This window comes from Phascolarctos cinereus, unplaced genomic scaffold (assembly GCF_003287225.1).
Source record: "Phascolarctos cinereus isolate Bilbo 61053 unplaced genomic scaffold, phaCin_HiC Scaffold_2;HRSCAF=192, whole genome shotgun sequence".
Lineage (NCBI taxonomy): Eukaryota > Metazoa > Chordata > Mammalia > Diprotodontia > Phascolarctidae > Phascolarctos > Phascolarctos cinereus.
The window spans coordinates 368629542-368653536 of record NW_027555625.1 but is presented as its reverse complement, the minus strand read 5'-3'; the positions used below and the strand labels follow the sequence as shown (position 1 = coordinate 368653536).

At 38.1% G+C, this 23995-nt stretch overlaps 1 long non-coding RNA gene and 1 other non-coding gene across 2 annotated transcripts in view; both read left to right on the top strand.

Annotated features, from left to right (window-relative positions):
- Nucleotides 1-1338: 1338 nt before the first annotated feature.
- The window catches only part of LOC110220892 (uncharacterized), an 84689-nt gene continuing 62032 nt past the window's right edge, over nt 1339-23995 (top strand). Inside the window, exon 1 of the long non-coding RNA XR_013484862.1 lies at nt 1339-1531. This is a non-coding gene — a long non-coding RNA (uncharacterized LOC110220892). The remainder of the gene's footprint in view (nt 1532-23995) is intronic.
- On the top strand, nt 6942-7048 carry LOC144456112 (U6 spliceosomal RNA). Its single transcript, XR_013485013.1, has one exon. It is a non-coding gene; the product is annotated as a U6 spliceosomal RNA (small nuclear RNA).

The following is a 23995-nucleotide window of genomic DNA, read 5'->3' as shown; positions in this document are numbered from 1 at the left end:
ATTCAATAATATAGAAAAATATTATGATCATATGAAACACATGAGGAATGGAAAGATTGTTTGATATTAGGGAGATAGCATAATGAATCACTCTAATGATAAACTACATAAATGCCATATGATTATATTCATTTCTGTAGGAAAATCTATTGATAAGATGTAAGCCATTCATATTGAAAATATTAAAAAGCACAGGAATGGAAAGATTTTTCTCTAATACAATTAGAAAGCATATTTATTTGAAACTGAGTCAGCATTATTTGTTACTGATAAATATTAGAGGCTTTCATATTTAAAAGGGTAAATAAAATTTGCCCATTTTCATCATAATGATTCAACGTAATTTTGATAGGAAGAGAAATGTGTGGGTGCATTCTGCCTTGGCTTTTGTTAGTGGGGTAGTGACTCATACCCTGTCGATATGACTAAAGAATTGTCTGGTTATTTTTATCAGAGTCCTTTTCCCCCTCCCCTTTAATATCTCATTCATTTCTTTTGAAAATACATTTTAATGATATCTTTCTTTTTATATCACCTACTTTCCCCATTGTATGCCTCTCCTTTTTTCCTCTCAAAGAGTCATCTTTTATAATAAAGAATTAAAAGGAAGAAAAAAAAGTTCAACACTAACATCAAAAAACTCTGATGTTATATGCAGTGTTACACACCCATGGTCCTTCACATTTTCAAATAAGTTGGGGGAGCTATCTTTTCATACCTCTGCTTTGTGCCAAGCTTGGTCATTATACTTTTGCAGTATTCAATTTCAATTATTTGCTGTTCCTTCCATTTACATTGTTGTTTTCATTGTATATATTGCTTTCCTAGTTCTGCTTACTTTCCTTTGTCACAAGTTATACAAGTCTTTTCACGCTTCTCTCTACTCATTGTTTCTTACTGAAAAATGATATTCTATTATATTCTTGTCCCAAAATTTGTCTAGCCATTCCTCCCCCCCCCCCCCAGTTCTTTCCTACAGCAAAAAGTGCTGTTATGAATGTTTGGTTTCAGTGCTTAGCAGAATCTCTGGGTCAAAGGGTATGGACACTTTGGATCTGGAAGAAATATCCAGGCACCCCAAGCTTGCTTAGCCAAGCACTTTCTTTAACTTCCACATGGGAGCAATTGCCATGTATTCAAAGTGGGGAAAAGGGCACTTTCCCTCCCTGCATCTCCCAATGGGAGAGGCTTATGAAGTTCTAACATGATCTGCAGCCTATAAGAGAGGAGAATGGCAGAGGGTGGGTCATTTTCTTTTAAAGATCTACTTATTCAACTGTTCTCCTTCTCAGTGGTTAATCAGTTTATTTCATTAACCTCAAAGTACAAGCCCTTTGTATTTGAATCATATATATCCCGAGGGTTCCCAGAAGTTTCCAAAGGAGCTCCAGCACAAGTTGAACGGGAGGGCCCCTACAGGCCCATTTCCATGCATCTTCCATGGGTTATAACCTCCCATATAGACTCTCCATTGCACTTTATTACAAGTAAAATTTCAATTCTGGCAATGGTAAGAAAGAGGTCAAGTCAAGTGAGTAAGCATTTTATTTTGTACTTACTACATCTTGCACTGTGTTAAAACAAGGAATTTACATTCTAATGGGGGAAAGAATTTATAAAAGGGAGCTGAAAAGTGGGGGTCAGGGAAAAGGAGGAAGAAGTGAGTTTTGGAGAATGGAGGATGACTGAAGGATGGCTGGTTGAGGCCTTTCTTCAAAATGGAGGGTCGAGATTTAACTCACCAATGAAAGAAGGGCCCCAAAGGGGCTGAGGGAGAAGGTAGCTGAGGAATGGCAGTGAAAGCCAGAGAATGAAGGATGGTTGGTCTGTGCCCTTCCTGTAATGGAGGAAGTGTATGTAGAAATGTAATGATTCTTTAAAAGCTTCAATAAATTTCATTTAAGAATTTTTTTAGATCCTTAGCTTATTTGGGGAAGAGAGGGAAGAGAATCAGGGTTAAGTGACTTGCCCAGGGTCACACAGCTAGTAAGTGTCTGAGGGCAGATTTGAATTCAGGTCTTTCTGACATCAGGACCTGAGCTTTATCCACTGCACCACTTAGTTGCCCCTCCCTCCCATCTTCTTTTTAAATCTCAACTTCTACATCAAGCCCTTCCCAACCCCTCTTAATTTCAGTGCCTTCCCTCTTTTCATTATTTCATATTTATCCTATATATGGCTTATTTGTACATATTTGCTTGTTGTCCTTCCCCATTAGATCATTAACTCCTTGAAGGCAGAGACTCTCTTTTGCTGCTTTTTCTATCTCCTAAATAGGTTCCCAAAGTGAGTGATACCATCCCCTGAGGGGTGCTGGGATGATCCAGGGGGGGTAGTATTTTTTTGAAATGACATAAATTTAAAAAAATTAAAGGGTCAAAGAAAGTAAATTTCCAGGGGGGGTTCTGAGGATTTTTTTTTTAAAAGAGGGTGGTAGGCCAAATAGGTTTGGGAACCTGTTCCAGAGCTTAGCATGATGCCTTGACACAAAGTAAGCACTTAACAGATGTTAATTGACTGACTAACTTAACTAGACTACTGACTTAACTAAAAAAAAAAAGATAAATACAAAGAATTCTAACTTTGGTGACCTTTCAGAGCTCAAGGAATGAAAGGATCATATGAGTAAGAAACATGATAAGAGGATGGGCAAGTTCTCACTCCAGAAGCAAAATGAGAACAACACAAAGAATCAACCTCAATGACTCCCACACATTTATGGGAGCAGTCTTGAAAAATTGCTTTGTCTGGGACAGAAGATATCAGCAATTATCTTAAGGACCTTTTAGGCAATGGTGTTAAATAGTCTTTTCATTCCTTGGGCTCTGCACAGTTACCAAAGTTAGACCTTTTTGGTTTCATCTTTTTTTTTTTCCAGTTAAGCCAGCAGTCTAGTTAGTCAATAAATATTTGTTAAGTGCCTTCTACGCACCAGTTGTCTAGTGAGTCCCCTGTGCACACACTTCAGTCTCTTTATAGAAACCCTGTTTTTCTTCCTCACTGGAATTATTTTTCTTTGAGTTTTAGAGTCCACAGGAAGACAAAGGAAAAGGATAATGGAAACACAGCAAAGAGGGCTTAGGGTAGATGAGCTTGAGTCCCGTTTGCAAAGAATCTATAAGAGCTAGGTAACTGGCATCATTGAAGATGATTCAGATTAGGAAGGAACCGGGTTTCAGTACTGTCTGGTGGGTCGGTTCCCTCACCCAAGTTTTTCTTGGTCATCTCTTCAGAGCGGTAGGGTGACAAACCACAGGAATAGAAATGCTGGGGAAATGGTAGCATATCCTCCCACTCTGTAGTTGATTTGGCAGGACTTTAATAGCCAAAGAGTTTGTGTCTCTTTGGGAGAACCCCCTAAGATTTACATGGTATTAAAGGACTGAAATAAAATTAAATGCGTGTAGCTGAAAGCAGGAGAGGAAGATATCTGGAGATTGGTGATTAAAACTGTAGGCACCTTAGATATCACACCAGATACTACTTGTAAATTATCTTACATGAAATACAGTGGTTAAAGAAGGAATGAGAAGAGCTAGTGAGATGGGAGCTTAAAATTTGATATTGGATTAGGCTATGCGGATACAACTCCAGAAAATAATGTAAATATTACCCATGAAGGAGTAGATCCAAGGAATGAGTGACAGCTACTCTGAGAGCTTAAGAATGGTACCAGAATTTGGCTGATATCCCTGAGTGCCCTCTGGTGGCAAGTGTGTGTACTACATATGGGTGTGTGTATCAGCATCCCCTGATGGTCACATTTTGTATTATTTTCTATTTGTCGTAATCCCTTAAGAGAATATAAGCATTACGAGGGCAGAGATAATGTCTTACCTAAACTACATGGCTTCTCTTATTTCCTTCCCCTAGCATAGTGATTTACAAAGAAGACAATAAATAAATGTTCATTAAATTGCATTGTTTCCTAGTTCATTAAAGAAAAGGAATATTGGAATTGGACTCATGACTCAGTTGCCAAGTGTGCTTGTATCAGATTTTATTTAGCATTTAGGTTCAAGTCCCTGTGAAGAGAATTCTAGAGCTTTGAGGTAGGGGGAGGGAGTTTCCCACAGTGAACTTGTGGCCTCAGCCAGGAAATCTTTCCCTATAACAGTTTGAAAATTTTTATCAAAACAATGAATTTATTAGCAATCACAATGCTTCCTTTGGCAAATGAGATTGTGAGAAAACATTTCTTTCTGAAATTCTAATGGCCCTCAGCTTGTAAACAGGCTCTGAGGCATCAGCTTTGATCCCCCGGAGTCTACTGATTCCCTTTAGGCACAACCTGATTCAAATTCTCCTCTCGCTGAACCCTGACATTTTTGTTTTGAAGAAAAGTTCAGGATCCCGAAACAATATACAAAATGACATGTTTTGTGCAGGGTGTTTCTTTAGACAAAACCCCCATTGAGCAATGGCCATTAACAGGCTGTTAAGAAAAAAAAATGTAAATTCTATGAGAGCTCATTGTTTCAGTCAGTATCATGTGACCCTGGTTGCTAAGCAGCCCACACAAATATTTAAAATCTCTCTAACCAGGCCAGGGTCAAAAATCCTGCCAAATCATTTCAGCCCTATAACCAAATCTTCCCCCTCGCTTGGCTGCCTGGAGAAAGAGAGAGGACAAGGGACAATACCAGTGTAACTCATTAATGAAGATCATTGATGATTGGACCCAGACCCTAATTGTAGTGAATACAGGATAGAATGAGCTCTATATTTGGAGTAAGAAGACTAAACTTCTAGTGCCAGCTCTGCCACCAACTAGCACGCATATAATTTTTTGGGCAAGCCTTTTATTTCACTTTTCCAGGTCTTAGTTTTTACCCGTGAAAAATGGGGTGGGGGAGGAAGGGAGCTTGTGCACTAGATGAGTTCTAAGATTCTTTCCAGTTCTAAATATTATGATTTTGGCAGATTCTGACAATGGTAGATCCATCCATCTTATGTGTTAGTCCCATAATTTTCAGCCAACTAGTAATAACCCACATTTATAGAGTTCTTAACATTTTACAAAGCATTCCCCCCAACAAAATTCTTTGTGATAAGTAGTACTATTATTGCTATTTTTCTGTCACACATGTCACAAAAAGACAGGGCACACTTTATGAATTTCTGTGGTTCAGGTGAAGAAAATGAAGCTCAGAAATGTCTCGTAGGTTGCCTATAGTTACAGACTTCATCAGTTTTGAAACCTTGGGAGCAAGGACTCAAAGCTAGGACTCCTGACTCTAAGTCCCATGTCCTTCAACGATTTTTCCCAGTTCTCAGAAATTTCAGACAAAAGACGGCAGCTCTGAAGATATCCTAATGATTATTAGACATGATAAGAAAAAGTTGGTTATTTAAGTTATTTGGTTATTTTTTCCCCACATAAAATTTACAGAGATTACCTAGAAAGGTAGCTGAAGCCTGGAAAGGTATGCTAGGCCCTGAGGGAAGCTGAGTAAGATGAAGGAACAGTGATGTTCAGAAATTTTTCAGAACTGAAGAGAGGTAATAATCACTAGAGAAATCTAATTAGAAATACAATGGAGAAAAGTTCAAGGAAAAAGAGTTAAGAACTGGACAACAGCATGGTAAAAAACAAAAATAAAAAAATTTAAATTGACTAAAATTTAACAAAAAAGATCCAGCATCTGTGTAGTATGGGGTTCTCAATCTTTTGTGTCTGTGGGGGCCCCTCTGGTGGCTTGATGGACCTTGTCTGAGAATAATGTTTTTAAATACGTAAAATAAAATACATAGGATTACAAAGGAAACCATGCTTTAAAAAATATAGTTATCAGAATACATATGTACATATATACAATATATATGTAAAACATGTATGTGTGTGTGGATGTGTATACATGCATATATACACATATACATCCATCCATGTATACTTATACACACATGTACACACACACACATATACAAACAAGTTCATGGTCTTTCAGTTAAGAATCCTAGATGTCATAGAGAGAATAATGGAGTAATAAGGAGATCCTGGTTCTAGGGCAGCTCACTCATTTGTTCACTCACTATGTCACTTCCTTCTGGGCCTTAGTTTCTTCCTTTATCAAATAAAGGGGTTAGATGAGAATGGCTTTATGTATGATCTTTTCCATTTCTAACATTCCTTTTTCTAACTTTCTGTGAGTCTGTGAGATGCTGGATCTCTCATTTGGTTTCCTTTCTACTGTGTTCAGATTTGGGGTGTGTTTTCTGCCCCTTTTCTCCTCACCAATCATGATAAAGACAAATTCAATAGCAGTATATGCAAAGCACTGTGCTAAATAGCAAGAAAAAAATTAAATAGTTCTGCCCTTAATGATATATAAATAAGTAAAGACAATACAGGGACTCAGAGAAGTCAGTGACGTGACAGGTAGTGAAGTGCAGAGAGGCCTGGGCCTGGAATAAGGAAGATCTGAATTCAGATCTCACCTCAGATACCTGTGTGACCCTAGACATGTCACTTAGCTTCTGTTTGCCTCAGTTTTCTCAACTGTAAAATGGGGATACTAATAGCACCTGCCTCTCAAGGTTATTGTGAGGATGAAATGAGATATTTATAAAGTGCTTAGCACAGTGCCTGGCACATAGTAAGCTCTATGTAAATATTAGATATTATTACATGAGACAAGTCTTTAAGGAAGCTAGGGATTCTCAGATAGGAGGTAAGGAAGGAATAAACGCCAGGTCTGGAAGACAGAACAAAGTCAAACTAGACAGGATTGTTAAATTCTGAGAACAGTTAGTAAGCTAGTTTAGCCAGGATGGAGAGTGTTTGAAGAGGAGTAATGGGAAATAGTTAAAAGGGTAAATGGGAACCGGATTACGGAAGACTTTAAATCCTGGGCTAAGGAGTTTTCTCTCAGAGTCAACTGGGAGCCCCTGAGGAGCAGAGGAATGACTTTGTCAGACTTATTTTTAAGACTATTGATGCAGTGATTACTTTGGCAGCACATATACTAAAATTGAAATGATACAGAGAAGATTAGCCTGGCCCCTGTGCAAGGATGACACTCAAATTCAGGAAGCATTCTATACTTTTATGAAAAATGCTATCCATCCCCAGAGAAAGAACTGTTGGTATCTGAATACATATTGAAGTATACATTTTACTTTATTTTTCTTAAGTTTTTTTTCTTGTCTGTGTTTTCTTTCACAACATGACTATTATGAATGTTTTGCATGACTACACACGCATAACCCATATGGAATTGCTTGCCTTCTCAATAGGGTGAGGGGGAGAGGGAAGAAGGGAGAGAATTTGGAATTCAAAGTTTTAAAAATGAATCTTAAAAATTGTTTTTACATGTAGCTAGGGAAAAATGAAATACTAAATAAAAGCTTAAAAAAAATATTTATATAGCAGCTATGTGGAGGATGGATTAGAGAAGGGAGATCAATATAGTCCAGGTAAGAAGGGATGAGAGTAATGGATGCATGAATGGAGAAAAGGGAATGGACATGTCAGATAGAATCAACAAGATTTGAAGGGGTAGCTAGGTGGCACAGTGGATAGAGAACCAGCCCTGGAGTGAGGAGGACCTGAGTTCAAATTTGGCCTCAGACACTTGACATTTAACTAGCTGCATGACCCTGGGCAAGTCACTTAACCCCATTACCTAGGCAAAAAACAAAACAAAACAACAAATCCAAAAACAAGATTTGGGATATGATTAAATATCAAGGGTGAAGGAGAGGAAACAAAGATGATTCCAAAATTATGTGATTAGAAGAATGGTGGTACCCTCAACAGACATTGGGAAATCTTGGAGGAGAGATAGATTTGGACATACTGAGTTTGAAGACTTTTCAGTGGAGTTGTCCATAAGGCATTTGGTAATAATAACAATAAAAATAATTAGCATTTATATAGAACTCTTTTTAGGTTACATTTTGAGTTCTGAGTTGTCTCACTTCCTCCCTCCCAATCCTGAACTAGAGAAGGCCAACATTTGACAGATTTATCTATCTGTCTGAAACCATATAATACATACTTCCATATATTAGGTCTTTTTGGAAGTGGATAACATCTTCCTTCATAGATCCTTTGTAGTTGATTTGAATATTCATATTACTCAGAATAACTTAATCATTCAAGTTACTCTTTGAACAATATTGCTGTTACTGTATATAACATTCTCTTGATTCTGCTCATTTCACTCTTCATTATTTCATGCAAATCTTTCCATGTTTTCCTAAAAATCGACCTGCTTATCATTTCTTAAAACATAGTAGTATTCCGTCACAATAATATGCCACAATGTATTCAGCCATTCCCTAATTGATAGGCATCCCTTCAGTTTCCAGTTCTTTGTCACCACAAAAAGAATTGCTATAAATATTTTTAGAACACGTTAAGTTCTTTTCCTTTTCCCTGATCACCTTAGGAAGCAGACCTAATAATGGTATTGCTGGGTCCAAGGGTATACACAATTTTATAACTCTTTGGGCATAATTCCAGATTGCTCTTCAAAATCGTTGGAACAGTTCACAAATCCACCTACAGTGTATTAGTGTCCCAATTTTTCCACATCCCCTCCAACATTTGTCATTTTCCCCTCCTATCGTTTTAGCCAATCTGATAGATGTGAAATCATATCTCAGTTGTCTTGATTTGCATTTCTCTAATCAATAATGATTTGGAGTGTTTTTTTCATTTAACTATATATGGCTTTGATTTCTTCTTCCAAAAACTGTCCATACATATCCTTTGACCGTTTATCAATTAGGGGAATAGCTCATATCCTTATAAATTTGACAAAGTTCTTTATGTATTTGAGATGTGAGAAACTGTCTATAAATTCTTTTTTCCCCCAATTTTCTGCTTTCCTTCTAATCTTGGCTACGTTGGTTTTATTTATGCAAAATCTTTTGAATTTAATGTAATCAAGATGATCCATTTTACATCTCACAATGTTCTCTATCTCTTGTTTAATCATAAATTCTTCTGTTTTCCATAAATCTGATAAGTAATATGTTCCATGTTCTTCTAACTTATTTATGATATCTCCTTTTATGTCTAGGTCATGTATCAATTTCAACCTTATCTTGGTAAATGGTGTAAGATATTGGTCTAGACCTAGTTTTTGCTAAACTGCTTTCCAGTTTTCCCAATCATTTTTACCAAATGGTGAGTTCTTATCCCCAAAGCTTAAAATTTTACATTTATTAAACACAAGGTTACTATAATCATTTACTACTGTGTATGGTATGTCTGCTCTATTCCACTGATCCACCTTTATTTTTTAGCCAATACCAAATAGTTTGGATAATTACTACCTTATAATACAGTTTAAGATCTGGTACTGCTAGACCTCCTTCCTTTACCTTTTTTCCCAATATTTACATAGAACTTTAAGGTTTGTGAAGCACTTTAAAAATATCTCATTTTATTCTTACAACAACCCTGGAGTGCAGGTCATATTATTATCCTTATTTTTCTTCCCTATAGAAGGAAGGAAGGGGAGGAAGGGAGGAAATCGAGACAGAAAGAGGTTAAATGACTTGCCTTTGTAAAGCAGGTTTTGAATTAAAGTCTTCTTGAGTCCAGATCCAGCACTTTTTAGAAGTGCCACCTAGCTGATGCCAACCATCTCTTCATTTCTCACTGGGCTATACTACTTTGGTCTTCTTGCTTCTGTGCATAGTATCTTCTCTTCCTCATTCCCCCCTCCTTTCCCCATTTCAGCTTCCTTTTATGTGTAGTTTCCCCCATTAGAAATTAGATTGTAAACTCCTTGAGGGCAGGGGTTGGCTTTCACTTTTGTGTTTTTATTCCCAGCTCATAGCATGGTGCTTTGCACGTAGTAGGTACTTAATAAGTGTTTTTTGACTGACCTGACTGATGTGAGAGTGGAGTTCAGGAAAGGGCTTAGGGCTGGACAAATTAATTGAACCCAGGGGAGCTGATAGGATCACCAAATGATATGGTATGGAGGGAAAAGAAAAGAGGGCTCAGGACTCAGCCTTTGGGGAACACCCACAGTGAGGGGGCATGAGGAGGAACGAGGGAGAACAGTGTTATAGAAGCCAAGGGAGGAGAGAGGACAAGAATATCCTTGAAAGTGTTAGTATTTAGACTGTGGCTAGGTTGGTGCTCAAATTCTGGGTTTGACCATTTTTATTTTAGATATTCCTTGGCTCTGCATTCCTCTACCCAGGTACCCAAATTAAAACTTTTAGTTTCCACTTCACTCTCTAGGAAATCTCTCTACTAAGTTGGCCTTGATTTCTACCAGAACCCAAGCCAGAGTTCTTTTTCAAAGCTTTCCAAATGAGTTATTGTTCTTGGGACCACAGGCCTTAGTAAAAGATCTTTCCAGAGCACACCACCTAACCTAGCCCAGCTTCTATGATCATTTACTTTGCTGAATTATCCTCTTTTTATTTTCTTCCACAGGCCAACTCATTCTCTTATTTTCTTCCTTCTTTTATTTAACACTCCCCTTACTTCTCCCCAGATACCTAGATCTCCTATCACAAAGCAAGTTCCTTCTTAAGGATGGGTTCATGTTTTGGTTGGAGGTTAGACAAGATTGAAGCTCCTCCCTGCTTTGAGACTATACTATTCTACATATTCATTTGTATAAATTACATGGAAGGTGATGCTCTATGCATAGTAGAAAGAGATACTCCAAAACTTATTCATCATCATAGTGATAGCTGACACTTATATAGTACTTTAAGATTTGGTTGTTCGGTAATTTCAGTCATGTCCAACTCTTCATGACCCCATTTAAGGTCTTCTTGGCAAAGATACTGGAATGGCTTACCATTTCCTTCTCCAGCTCATTTTACAGATGAGGAAACTGAAGCAAACAGGGGTAAGTGACTTGCCCAGGTCACACAGCTAGTTAGTGTCTGAGGCTGGATTTGAATTCAGGTCTTCCTGACTCCAGGCCTGGTGCTCTAACCCCTGAGTCATCCGGCTTCCCCCTTTAAGATTTACAAAGCATTTTTATATCATCTCATTTGTTGTTTGCAACAACTTTTGGGAAGCATGTAACTGGAGGTTCTATTATCATTTTACAAATTAGGAAACTGAGGTTCAGAAAGAATAAGTGACTTGTCTGTGATAATGCCGCTAATAGATCTCAGAAGAGGAATTCAAATCCACTTCTCTGGTGACATCAAGCTCAGTGCCTTCCATTTCTCCACAATACCATGCTATTCTGCCCTGTACAGGCCTCCACTAACCTGGGGGGATTAGAATGCAAACTATCTGTGGGTATTCAGCAACCAGAGATAGTTGTAAATGTGCATTGTATCTTTAAGAACTATGCCCTAAGGATGAAAAGTGTGGTAAGATGTTATGTATCGAATTTGCATGAATTTGGTATTTGGGAGTAATAGTGATTCCCAGGCCCACCAGCTATGCTGGGCCCAAACCCTCTATACAGACTTTGGTTAAGGGATTTTCTGGGAACTGTGATGAATAGATTAATTGGGACTTTTATGTTTAGCAATTAAAAGGCCACTGAGCACTATGAAAAATTTGGGGGACTCTTTGAAGCAAGACATATTAAAAATTGGAGACAGGGACAAATGTATTAAAATATAACACATTTCATTTTTTATTTTTTATTAATTTGTTTTGATTTATCAACAATCATTTTCATATGCTTTTGAGTTTAAAATTTTTCTCCCCCTTCCTCCCCACAACGGCACACAATCTGATATAGGCTATACATATACATTCCTATTAAACATATTTTCATATTAGTAACACATTTGATTTGTTGGATGGGTAGGTGCTATCTCAGTTTATAGAAACCACTTCCCTTTTTGCTCCAGAATTGTGAATTCTACCTACCTTTTCCCCCATTCCTCCTCCTCTTCCACATCTATTTATAGACAAGCATTAGGTTGAAACAGTTGTGTCAGTCTCCTGAGCTAATTGGTTTTTGTTTTGTGTTGTTTGTGTATGCTTTAATCCCCCAGTGGTGACAGAGAGCAGTGGCCAGGGAAGTAGGGAAAGATATCTGGATACCATCAGAAAGCTAAAACAAGATGGATCATCTCATTAGAAAATTGGATTTAGTATTGTCTTATTGTCTCTTGTTGGTTTATGCTTTGTTTGCCTGTTTCCTAAATAAATTAACCTTTATCCTCAGTGGTGTGCAGCAGGGCAACCAAACTTTAACTACTGCAATGCTTTCCATAATGCCTGGTGTCTATAGTCCATCTCTTCTAAATATGTGATTGTGGATATGATTTTGCCTTTTAGTGTAACAATAAGAACTGTCCTTGATCCTGGGGTGCTGGGCCACTCACTCGCCGTCTCAGGGATCCCTTTCGACTGTGGAGCCACACATGAAGACCAGATTCAATCCAGGGGGAATGTGGTCTCTAGAGAGAAAGCTCAGCCTCTTTTCTCACACTCTTTGGTTCTTTACACCCTCACCTGAAAGCCACATGGCAAATGACTTAAAACTTAGCTTCTGGCGTGTCTATGGCGTGTCTAGGATGTCCCCTAAAAGGGGAGATGCATGGGTACTCAGTAAATCAACTATGGGGCAGCTATTTATTTCCTCCACTCAAAAGCAATGCTTAACCCAAGAGATGCACAAATGCACATTAACTAAGACTTGAAAAATAACAATTTTTAAACTGCAGTTGTGTTCTCCTGGAGTATAACATCAAACATCAAACAAGAAACAGATTGTAGGACTCCTAATTAGGCACTTCATCTTCAACTCAGCTCTGCACTGCCTCTCTCAAGGCCCATATCTTCTAAGAAGCCAAGCCAGAGGGTTGGCCTCATCTTGTCTGATGAAGACTCCTCTATCTCCTGCAGCCCTAGTGCAGCAAGGAAGTAACCCCAGGATTTGCTGCACCGTTGCAAAGTGCCATGCACTTCAGTGGAGAGGCATTTGCTACCAAATGAAGGAATTGAAATCAGTGGGATAATTTGGTCAATTCTTTTCATTTTTAAATTCCTCAAAACGAAGGAGGATGTATTCCAATGTTAGTGAGGTAAAGTACAATGGACTTAGATTTTGTAAAGAAGTCAACCTAAAGATGATGAGCAGTACTCAAGAATTAGCACAGGGAACTCATTGACCAACTGAAATTTTAAAACAACATATATAGAAGAAAGATAAGGGTGAAAACAAAATGGTTTGTGTTCCTATAAGAACAGTCAGGAACATGAAACACCAAGATAAGAAGCTAGTAATAAAAGTTAACGGCAACAGAGGATTGGGGTTTTTTTTAAGTTTTAAAATTTAATTTAATTGAGTTTTCAGTTCTGAATTCTCTCCTTCCCACCTCCCCTTTGTGAAAGCAGGAAAAACAAAACCCATCACAGATATATGTATAGCATAAAGCAAAACAAATTCCTGCACTAGCTGTATCCAAACCCAACAAGTTTCAATCTGCACTCTGAGTCCACCACCTATCTGGAGGTGCGTAACATGTTTCATCATGAGTCCTTTGGTCAGTTCCATTGTATTGGTCACAATGAGTTGCTAAGTTAGAGTTCCCAAGGCTTTCAAAATTGTTTTTACAGCAGCATTATTGTATCAATTGTTCTGTCTCACTTTACATTAGTTCATACAAGTCTTCCTAGGTTTTTCTAAAATCATCTTCTTCATCATTTCTTATAGCATTTGATTTTATTTTTAGGCTCCTTGGAAGGCAAGAGGAAAATTAAAGAAAGGTTAGTACCATGAATCAAGGTAGATAGGGTAATAATGGATAATATTACAAAGCATAACTATTCAACTCCTATTTTGTTTCTTTTTCTCTTCTAAAGACAATGATCCTTGGAGAGTGGAGGACAAAACCAAACTGTTTATCAGGGAATAGAAGTTCAAAATAAGTGAGAAAATATTCTAGCTCGAACTCAATTCAAGTCATGAGGCTGTGACGAACTCTCCTCAAGAGCATTGAAAGAAATGTCAGATACCTTTGCTGAGCTATTGTTGTTGATCTTTAAAAGATCTTGTAGGGGAAGAGAACACTTCAGGACATTCCAGAAGAGCAAGTATCCTGATTTTCAAAAAGCATGAGGGAGGTTTGCAAACTATAATTGAGTGAGCTTGATTTGACTCCCTGGAAAAAGTCTAGACTACACTGTTCAAGGAATGGCTTGTGAAGATTTAGAAATAGGAGTAGCAATCACTAAAATCCAGCATGGCTTCCTCAAGAATGCTCATGGCAAATTAACCTCCTTTTCTCTTTGAAAAGCTAACCAGGTTAATATATTTAGAGAATGCTATAAACATTTTATTTCAGTGAAGCATTTACAAAATTTCTTATGCCCCCCAAGATGAATAGCAAACATCATCTCATCCAGCCCCTTCATTTTATGATGAAGGAGGGAAGTGATTTTCCCAAAGTCATAAACCATGTGAGGCAGGACCGTGGCCAGATTTCTCCCTTGATTCCAGTACAATGCTCTTTCCATTAGTCCACATTTTTCATAAACTGGAGTAGGTCCTTAGTAGCTACAGCTTTCATTGTCCTTGTCATCATCATCATCACCGTCATCATCACCATTTTCATCATCATAATCATCACCATCATTTCCTCCACTTACTTTCTGCTTCAGTGCAATCCCTTCCTTTGAATTTAAAGCTGCTTTGATTAGCTTTACAAGATTCTTCAACATTTTGTTGAATCAGTGATCTCATCAATGTAGGTATTCCCTACAAATGTTCATATTGCAACCTCTCCACAGCCTGTTATCTTATATAATACTTGTCCATGACCTTTTCTCCTACAGAGTGTCTAGATCTCTTGTCCTTGCGTGGATATTCCTGGAATATATAGGCTCTCCATCAATTATCCCCCACTCTTGGGACATGGCCCTTCCACCTCCTTTTCCAACAACATAGTTCTCAGAGTTTACTTCTTTATTGATATTGATATGATTGCCAACCATCTACCTTTCCAAAGGATTTTTTTTTGGTGACTCACAACTTTTATTCTTCAAAGACTGTGATATTCCATGATTTGTCACCTTATGGCATTATTGAAAGAATATTAATGTTAATGGAGCTGTGTTTCTGGGAAAAATAACTGGATTGTGAAGAGCTCTGCATAGTTTCCTAAAGGAACTCCAATTTGTACTCCTCCTCCAATTGCAAGATTCCAGGAAAAAATATTTTTTACCAACCCCTTTCTGACCTGAACTAGTTCACCCTTCTCAGTCAAGGATTTATAGGTTATAGACGAGCATCACAAAGAGGACAAGGGAAGGGAATAATAATTTATTAAGTACCTGTTATGTGTCAGGCACTATGGTAAGCATTTTACAATTATTATCTCATTTGACCCTCACAACAACATTATGATATAGGTGCTGCTACTATCTCCATTTTACAGTTGATGAAATGGAGTCAGGCAGAGGTTAAGTGATTTGCCCAGGGTCACATAGCTAGTAAGTGTCTGAAGCCCAGCACTCCATCCACTGTGCCACCTAACTGTCTTTTTGTAGGAGGAGAAGGTGGGATAGGTTGCTATATGAACTGTTGTTGAGATTATCCACATTGGTGAGATCATGACTCTAATAAAATAATTGAAAGCAAGGTAAGAATAAGACCATCTTCTGGCTTTTTCATTTAGCTCTATGATCTTCAGTCCTGGGGGCAGGGCACCAAGTCTGAATTGTCTCAGTTGTTACTTAAAAAGAAGTTTATTATTTAATATATTGGTAAAAGATGTCAAAGATTTATTTTTATTTCATAGAATCAGAGAATATCAGAGCTGGAAGGGACCTTAGAGGTCGTTTAGTCCAACTCACTTATTTTACAAATAAGGAAAATGAGAATGAACAAGAATTAGTGCTTTGCCCAAAGACTAGAAAGCTGACTTAGAACACAAATTTCTGATTTACAGACCAGTAACTTTCTGCTTCTGCACATTTCCACAGAGGTGTGTGTGTGTCCCTGTCTGTGTCCCTGTCCGTATGGTATCTCCAATGATATGGAACTGGCCACTGTGAGTAGCCTTCCATCAAAAGGACTCCAACTGTGTTTTCTCCCTGGAGGAGTCTGTTACTTTGGCTTATTGTTTGTACCATTTCAGTACCAGGAGGACATGGGATGGAAGTGTAATTAATCCTTTCATGCTGTTTAATAAAACAAGGAAATGTGTTCCTTGCCCTTACATGAGGTCCTTTACTACACAAACACAGCTAACAAAATAAGCAGAGTATTTCCTGTTTAGAAGTGCTTATGAGTCATGTGAGGGTGATTTTCTGCAGGCGCTGAGGTTTGCCCTGGCATTGTTCTCCAAGAAAGCAGCTTTCACTTTCAATTAAATAATAGCATCTCATAATGTTAGTGGCAAGAAGAAACAGAGCTATGAGATCTAAAATATAGTTGTGTTTTAATTGCCAAGCTTTAAAACTCTTCTGCCAATAAGGTTCTGTCCACATCTTAGTATTTTCCCTCCCATGATCTTGCCTATTAATGAGGGAAAATAAATAGAAGTTGACGTTTTAAAATAGTGAAGTGAGAAGCATGCTAACTTGGATTCTAGTCTGATTTCTGCTCCTAATCTGTGTAATCTTGGGCAAATCACTTCTTCTTTTCTTCCCCTGGGAAAGGAGGGGTTCAAGAAAATGCAAAGATGAAATAATAACAACAGTTACCATTTATACAGTACATTAAGATTTACAAAGCCCTTAAAATATTATTTCATTTTATCCTCACAGCTACTCTGGGAAGTAGGTGCTATTATTATCCTCACTTTGCAGATCGGGAAACTGACACATGGAGAGCTTAAGTGACTTGCCTAGGGTCACACAGCTGGTAAGTGACTGAGGCTGGATTTAAATTTAGGGCTTCCTGATTCCAGGTCCAGCTTTCTCCACAGTGTGACATTTAGCTGATTCTAGCTGTCGAATAAGTAAAACAGAAACCCTACCCTCCAAGAGCTCATCTAAACTAGGGGGAATGATATGCACAGATTACTATGCTATAAATATTGCGATAAGTACCTAGTAGAGGTCCAAAATACCATGAGAAATTTGAAAGGGGAAAGATCATTTTTTTTAGCTATCGAAGTCAGGTAAGGTTTCATAAAGGAAACTGGAAAGAAAGCATTTCAGCAGCTGATGAAGGAAAGTAAGGAAGCTTGTTTTGGGACTAGGGAGCAGTGGGAGTAAAAAGTAGAGAGATGGAAGTTGGCAGAGATAGTAGTTCACTGAGAGGTAGAGTTTGTGAAGGAGAGAAGTATGAGGTGAGGCTGTGAATATAGGCTGAAGGTGAATTGTGAATTGTGTAGGGCCTTGAAGGATAAAAGAAAAGCTATTTGAAGTATAAGGATAGATTGGAGTAAGTGTAATGAGGTTTGGAGGTGGATAGGACTAGAATAAGGAAGACCAGTTAGGAGGCTATTATAATAGCTAAGATAAGGTAATAAGTAAGATAGTCTATGTTCTAAGGGACCTTTGATTTCTAAGCCTTTTTCATTCTAAATCAACTTTCCACTCTAATGGTCCATATTCTATTTTCTACCATTTTGTATCTGAATGTCCCATCCCACTCAACGCTGTGTGATAGACCTCTAAGCCCTTCTGCTCTCATCCCTTCTCATCCTGTCTTAGTCCAGTACCCTGCAGTAAAGCTTGGCTTTAGTTGAATAAATAATACTTTAATTTTCTATTTATTTTCAGTGCTTGCCATGCCTAGACTGATTATTCTCATGAAGTAAAAATAAAGATATTACTTGCAAATTTTTTCTGTTCCTTCCTCAATAAAATGAAAAGATTACCAATTCATTCTTTGTTGATAAACTTTATGGGCAGCATTTAATTCCCTAAAACTTACATTCAGAGATGGAAGGAACCTTTGAAATCATACTTTAACCCCCTCAAGGGAATCTCCTCAACCCAGAAGTCCTAAGATCCTCAGGGAGAATAATTCTTTCCACCTCTGTCAATTCAAGTGGAGGTCAATAAATCAAGAGTGCAGGCTAGAAATCAGTGCTAATCAATTAGCACGAGCTGTTGGGCAGTTGCCAGATTAGCAATGCTAAGGAACTAGAGGAGATACAGGGTTTTTCATAACCTTAGGGTGACATTCCTGGCAGCAAAAGAAGACTATCTGGTGAGGCTGTTCCGTTACTTTCCTTATTTGGGAGATTGAGTCATAGGGACAGGATGTTAGGTGACCTTGAGGTCTCAGGAGTTGCCAAAGATCAGTTTTGTTCCACTGAAGATGTTTCAGAACATCCTGATGAGGTCTCTAAGATAGTGGAGGTCTCCTTCAAGATAGAATCAGTAGACTTACCTGTTGAATCAAATACAGCCTGAAAGTCAATCTCTATTTATACAACCCTATAGCTCCTTTTCTTTGATGTCTAGGATTATTTTTCCCCCTAGGGAGATGATTTCCCCAAACTCACAGGACACAGGTCTTTTTCACCCATTGAAAGGAAATGATTTTCCTATCGTCTTAGAACAGGTTAATGTCAGCATTAGAACCCTGATCCCTTAATTTAAGGGAAAAATATTTGGAATAGGAATAAACTTGGCTTTACCAAAAACATGTTGTGAATAAGTGTAATTATTGAGTTCAAGTTCACCTAGTCCACTAGCTAGGCCCCACCTACCATCCAATCACGTATCTGGGCCATCTTACCCCTGTGCACCCAGCTTTCTGCTTTCTATTCTAGGCACAATAACCAAATAAATATTTGATTTCCATTGCTTTTGAAAAAAGGGAATGATTAAAAACCTAACCTGGTTTCCTGTTCAACTAATGGCAGAGTTTATGTTATCAGCTTTATACCTAAAAGATAATGTAGCAATGGTGGTGTTGGGGAGAAGGGAGTGTGGTGAACAGAGTTGTTTAGCAACTATTATTCAACCCCACAATATTACTGATTGATTGCCTAGATGGGTTTCCCAGCATAAATATTTTCTTTCTCTGCTGTGCAAAGTTGTAGCTAGAACACACACACACACACACACACACACACACACACACACATGCATGTGTGCTCCACTTCTAGCAATACCACTCTTGTCTCCTGAAATACTCTCCCTTCTCCCATTATATCCTCCCAAATATATTCCCAATAATTATCAAATGTTTTTGATTAATGCTATTTATAACATTAAAAAAGTAAACCTTTTTTTTTAAATAAATAAAGAAAGGTAAACTTTTAAGTAAGGCTTTCCCATGCTCAGGGGAAAAGACTAGACTCCCCTGGAGGGAACCTATGGAGAGAAAGGAAATAAAGAATTACTGCTTCGGTTTTTGTAGAAGGAGGAAGAACAAAGTTTAGTGATGAAGCATCCACTCAGCACTCCTTGTGTCCAACCTGGACCACAAAGCCTTCCCCCTGGAGTATCTACGTGGTAACTGTTTCCACTCGTGTTTCTTTTATTCCAGCTCTATGTGGCTTCTCACAGCTTCTTCTCCTTCAGCAGCTTCTAGGTTTCTAGTTCAGAGCAGGATTCCACTTTTATTTTAACTCCTATCTGTACTGGTTTTCAAGAGTGGGTAAACTCAGTTTTTTAAGGGACCAGCAAGGGTGTAGTCAATCTTCATCTAGGCAATGGCATTGCCCCTTCCAATTCAATCAAAGGAAACTTTTCCACATTTCATAAAAAGACGTTGTGTATACACTTATTATCTAGAGTTAGTGTGCCACTCGTTATTTGACCTTTACCTTCTGTGATTACATACCAAGCTTCCTGGACTGGGGTGCTGCTCAGAGACTGCCTGCCGTACAATAATGGTAGCTTATAGTTATATAGCTATTCACAAAGAATTTTCCTTAAAAGAAACCTGCGAGGTAAGTAGTACAAATATTTTTAAGGTTCTTTTTTCCTCCTATTTTTGCAGACGAAAGAGTATGCATACAGAAGTTAGGTAGCTTGCCTATGATCACAGATATTGGAATAGGTACTCAAACTCAGGTTTTTGGACCCTTTGGTCCACCACATACACCTTAATAATTAATCAGAAACATTTTGAAATTATTTTAGTGCCTGAAGAACACTGGAGTGGAAACCAGGAGACCTGAATTTGAGCTCTGCTTCTAATTCATTGTTTGAACATTCTGTGCTCTTTACTGGAACATTCTAGGATTTCAAGAGCGTTGGAGTTAGAAAGTACCTTAGAAAACAAAATGTTGGGAAACGATGTTAGTGTCTTAAAGAGATTTTAGAATTTGGTAATGCGTTATGCACGTTAGAACAGAGAACACAGAATGTTAGAGCTTGAATGGAGCTTAGACTACAATATATTTGACATAGTAGTCACTTAAATGCACATTGCTTTGAATTGAATCTTTAATTCTAAGAACTTCTGTGGAACCAATTCCAGGGCTATGGAACCATGGGCAAATTACAGTCATTTTTACCCATTTTTACAAATACATTTCTTTAGATGGAGAGATGCCCTGTGACAGTAATGACATACTAGCCACCAGATTGGTTTTGATCCTTATTACCTCCTGTGCCTCTGGAATTTATTCTATGTTGTACCTAGAATTTTTAGCAACTCACTGTAGATAATGTATTTTGATTTAATGCATGTTAAATATAGGAATTCATTTTTTCTACATAGAGCAATATCGGTGTACTTTGTTAGCTTGTTCTACCTGATGATCAGAATTACTTTTTTCTCCTACCTTCAGCAGTATTAGAGTCACATTGGCTACTTTTAAAAAACTAGCTCTTCTTTGTGATAAAGTCTTCACCAAATTCCCCACTTTTTTGTGGAATGGGGTAGTGGTGAGGGACATTTTAGTTCCTCTCTCTGTGAAAAATGTACATGGTAATATTGATCTCCTTCTCAGAGTTTGCCCAAGCCTCCATGAGTAGTAAGTAGCCGAGGTAGGATTTGAGTACAGGTCCTCCAAATCCAAGTTCACTCCTCCTTCCTCACCACCTCTGATTATTTGAGATTTGCTCATCTAGTGAAAGCAGAGTGAGGACTCAATAAGTTCTTGAGGGTTTTTTTAGCTCTATAAAAAGGACAGTCCTTTACATTTGCATGTTCTTAATTTTTCAAAGTAATTTCTTGCCTTATTATCTCCTCATGATTTGGTGTAGTTAGGACAAGCATTATTAGCCTTCATTTTATTGATAAGAAAACTGAGTTACATGGCAACATTGTGTGATGATCAACTTTAATAGACTTGGCTCTTCTCAGCAATACAGTCATCTAAGACAATTCCAAAAGACTCATGATGGAAAATGTGTCCACATCCAGAGAAAGAACTAAGTGCAGATCAAAGCATACTATTCTCTCTCTCTCTCTCTCTCTCTCTCTCTCTCTCTCTCTCTCTCTCTCTCTCTCTCTCTCTCTCTCTCTCTCTCTCTCTCTCTCTTTCTCTCTTATGGTTTTCCCCTTTTGTTCTGATTCTTCTTTTACAACATGACTAATGTGGAAATATGTTTAATATGATTGTACACTTATATCAGTTTGCATGCTGTCTTGGGGAGGGGAAAAAATTTGGAACTAAAAATCCTATAAAAGTGAATGTTGAAAACTAAAAAGTAAAAAAGAGAAAAGAAAACGGAGTTACAGAGAAGTACCAAGCTTAAATATTTCTACATTACTGAAGGTGTTTAAGTTCAGACAATGCCTTCTACATTATGGTAACCTGAGACAAAACCCTATGTCACCTTAGCCTAGTTTTGGCTCTGATTTTTCACCAGTGGGCATCAGACTTCTTATTAGAGAATAATAATAATAATAATAACCAAAATTTATATAGTGCTTACTATGTGAGGTATTGTGCTAACAGCTTTGTATTCTTTAAAAATTTTATTTTTAACTTAAGGAATAAAGTAAACACTGCCATGATGTAATATAATAAAAGATTGCACATGAAACTGCAAATCTCTTCCTTTTAAATAGGTAATAAAGTTATCATGTAAATTTCTTTTTTTCCCTTTTTTTTTCTTCCCTCCCCCTCTCCCCACCTTAGACATTACCATTAGACACACATATGTTCATATGTGTAAAATGTGGTAAAAATCGTTCTATACATAACTTCTATTTATCAGTTCTTCTCTGGATGCAGAGAGTGTCTTCCTTCATATGTCCTTTGTAGTTAATTTGGGTATTTATAATAGTCTCAAAGTTGTTCTTATTGCTGTTATCATATACAACATTTTCTTAGTTCTGCTCATTTTGCTCTTCATTATTTCCTGCAAGTCTCTCCATGTTTTTCTAAGATCATCAAGCTCATCTTATCCTCACAGCATCCCTGGGAGGTAGGTGCTATAATTATCCTCATTTTATAGATGAGGAAACTGAGACAAAGAGAGGCTAAGTGACTTGTCCACGGTCACACATTTAGGAAGTGTGTAAAGCTAGATTTGAACTCAGGTCTTCCTGACTCCAGGCCCTATGCTCTGTCCACTGTGTCACCTAGTCATCCACTGAGGGATGGGAACCCCTTCCCTACCTCCCATTATTCTTCTTCTTGCCTCTTACCATGTAATTTTACTGGGACAAGGTATGGAGTTCAGAGGTGCAGAATAGATGTTTGTTGATTGATTGATTTTAAAAGTTTTATTGATACTTTTCATTTTTACATCACCTTTATTTCAGAATATATCCTTCCTCATCCAGAAAGCATTCTCTTGTAATAAAGATTGTTTTAAAAAAAAATTCAGCAAACCCACTAACATATTGACTGCTTCACATAAAATATGCAACATTCCATTACTTTAATCCTCTTATCTCTTGACAGGAAGGAGGGAGATGCATTTTCTTATTTCTCTCTGGGTGCCAAGTTGAATCATTGCACCATATTCAGTTTTGTTTTATTGTTATTTCTATTTACAGTGTGGTAATGTGTATTGTGTTCATTGTTTTCCTGGTTCTTAGCTCACATCTTCCTGTATTTGTCTGAATTAATTATAATCAACATTTCTTATGGTGCAATAATATTCTATGACATTTTAATAATAATTTGTGCTTCTTGATTTAAATATTAATTTCTTCCTTCCTTATGTTTCTTTTTCTCTTCTTCTCTCTTCTCCTCTCCCTCCTTCTCTCTCGTACATACTCTGCCCATCTCTCTCTCTCTCTTTCTCTCTCTCATGCACACACACACACAACACACACACACACACACACACACACACATACACACAGAGTGAATGTCCTGAGAAATTACCCTTTTATCATCAAATGCTGATTTGTCTCCATGGCCCCTTTAGAGTTTACTGCAGTTGTGATGACTTCCTGAGCACTCTCTGCTCCATGGTTTCTTTCTGACAGGACCTGCTGGAGCTGGGTCTCTGTGCAATTGTTACTCCTTTCCCCCTTTCACCTGGATTTTTACTGCCTGGGGTACTGGGTTTCAGTGCTAGGTGGCTGATCTGGGGTTACTTTGTGCTTTCCAGGCAGACTTTGCGTTTGCTTCCTCTCTCCCTAATGACATGTCATGTATTTTACTACCACTGGCTGAGGTCTCCAGGCCTTCCTCATGAGCCTGTTGCTTCCCTTCTTCAGTCCCTAATGGCTTCTATTGCATTTTTATTACAACAGAGGCACAGTCTCCAGGGCTCCAGGGCTATTTGTTCTGAGATTTTTATTGAATTCTCAATAAATCTGTGGGCCACTGGGGGTCCTTAGATGGTTTCCTTACCTGTTTTATTGAAGCCATGCTTCTAGACAGACCAGTCTGTCGTGGTTTTGATTGCAATCTGGTTTCTTCTCTAGGCTCTTGCCCTGCGCCATGCGTGTTTGGTTTGGCAAAGTCCGAATCTCTTGGCTTCTTCTGATCTCCAGCTCTGATGTTTTTCTTCTTTTGTTGCCTCTCAGGGTAGGGCAGGGATGTTGTGTTGGGTGACCATTTCCACACAGTCTGGGTCGTTGAGGGATGGAAGCAGGGAGAGGGATACAAATAGACCTTTGTGTCAAGTGGCAGGTGGAATGGAGCAGTTTCAGGTCTCTCTAGTGCATGGAGAAATGCTCTTGAGTTTTAGGATATTAAAAGCCCTCGACTTCCCTTCCCACTCCATACAGGCGCATGCGCGCGCACACACACACACACACACACA